Source organism: Physeter macrocephalus, chromosome 11 (assembly GCF_002837175.3).
Source record: "Physeter macrocephalus isolate SW-GA chromosome 11, ASM283717v5, whole genome shotgun sequence".
NCBI classification, from domain to species: Eukaryota; Metazoa; Chordata; class Mammalia; order Artiodactyla; family Physeteridae; genus Physeter; species Physeter macrocephalus.
This window is the reverse complement of record NC_041224.1, coordinates 9,363,117-9,365,162: the sequence shown is the minus strand read 5'-3', so window position 1 is coordinate 9,365,162 and position 2,046 is coordinate 9,363,117.

Sequence of the window (2,046 nt, the reverse complement as noted above, 5' to 3'; positions counted from 1 at the left end):
GGGGGGGTGGGGGCGGGGGGGCTTGGTTTTGAACTGCTTGCAGGTGGTGCTGGTGCTGCTGGTTGGATGCCCCGCCCCCCGGCCGAGCTTCCCTGGCGTGATGGAGATCAGGCACACCTGGCGTCAGGAAAGAGCCTGCCCCATCGAGCTGATTAACGCCCGACGAGCCTCACATTCGACCCGAGTTCCTAGGTTGGAGGCCCCTGCCCTTTCCACTTTGCTTGCGAGCGTCGGTTCAGTCGCGGGAGTTACCGGATGAAGAGTTCGCAGGTAGGGCTTTTATTCATCTTTGCCTTGAAAGCCAAGCGGCCCCGACACGTAGAGCTTTGTCGTCCTTTTATTGGAGAGTAATATGTAGCTGAACACACCCCCCTTTGTACAGGTCGACGTGGTGTGGAGGTTACGCAAAAGAAGCACCGGGCACCAGCCGTGTTTGGGTTTCGATGAGCACGTTCTGATTTTGTCGTGAAGCCTTAACTTAAGCCAGTTTAGTTAGAAAAGCTCTGATGGATGAGTTTGTTCCCACTTCAAGTTTAGAGTAGTTTGGGGCTTGGCTAAATTAAACATCGTGATGTGAGCTACTCTGTAACCTTCAAGTTAGAGTGGGTTTAATTTCTTTTTAAATTTTATTGAAGTCTAGTTGACTTACAGTGTCGTGTTAATTTCTGCTGCACAGCAAAGTGACTCAGTTATACGTACATGTATTCTTTTTCATGTTCTTTTCCGTGATGGTTTATCACAGGATATTGAGTATAGTTCCCTGTGCTCTACAATAGGACCTTGTTGTTTATCCATCCTACGGATACTAGTTTGCACCTGCTCATCTAGAGTGGGTTTAATTTGACCGTTGGATGAGGTGGTGCCGAGGATGTAGAGGAAGTAAAAGGAGTCAGCTGTCGGAAGGATTTGGAGGGACATTTTCAGCGAGTATTTTGCAACCCAGCACCAGTGTGCTCTGGTTGTAAGCAAAGACCTGGCCATCAGAGGTCATCTGCAAGGGTCATCCTAAGAATAGGATGTAGTGGCTCCTGAGGGTACCTTTCTAGGTTGGCCATCCCTCCCCCCATGCTACCTTATACCTGGCTCTTTGTTAAGCCCTACCAGCAACCCAATAGGCTGAGCTGGACCTCCAGCCTAAAGCAATCTTAAAAATTGATAGAAATTCTCTTTTCCTCAAAATTGAGTGGTAATGATAAAAATATTATGACGAGTTTTGCCTTCTAAATACAGAGTCTAAATTTGGGGTGGCTGCTCATGGTCACATCGCTTTCAGTCGCCTAAGTTATGTGTTGCTTACTGAGCTTTGCGGTAAATAGTGTTTTACTTGAAACCAGATTTCACAATAACGTTAGAGTATTTCTGTTTAGTAGGCCTAAATTTAGGATTCCACTGTATTTCTACTCGGTGATTGATTTGTTTTTTAGTCACTGAACTAGAAATGCTCCCGGAGGAATAAAAACGAAGGAGCAAGTCATACAGAATTCTTATTTGAACATCCATCACCCACTGACAGAGCCCGCTTTAGGGAAAGGAGAATTGGTATCATGTTACCGTGAGGCGGAATTCAGGGCCTGGGAAGGTGGTTCCACGGCCGCGTGCTGACCAGGACCAGGGTGTATATAAATATGCCCAGAAATTACAGCCATGATCACCCGTCCGCCACCCCTTCCAGAAGCCAGACTTTGGAGATGCGACTGTGCCTCTCTCTGTGAGACGCCCCTCTCAGGATACTGCACTTTGACAACTTCCTTTCCTCTTCGAAGCTGGAGGGGAAGGGTTGGATTGTGACGATGCCGGTTGCTAGGGTAGACTGGACCAATCAGGTTGGGGCTGTTGTGTGCATGAAGAATTCAGGCGCTAAACTGGAATCTTGGTTCAAATCCCAGCAGTGCCACTTAAGAAACTTACAACTTCTTTGAGCAATTTTTATTTCTGTAAAATAGGGCTAAAAATAGACCCTACCTCATGAGATCGCGGTGGGGTCAGTATGAGATGCTTACTGTTGCTCAAGCGCAGGGCCTGGAGAATACTGGAGGCTCGATGAAT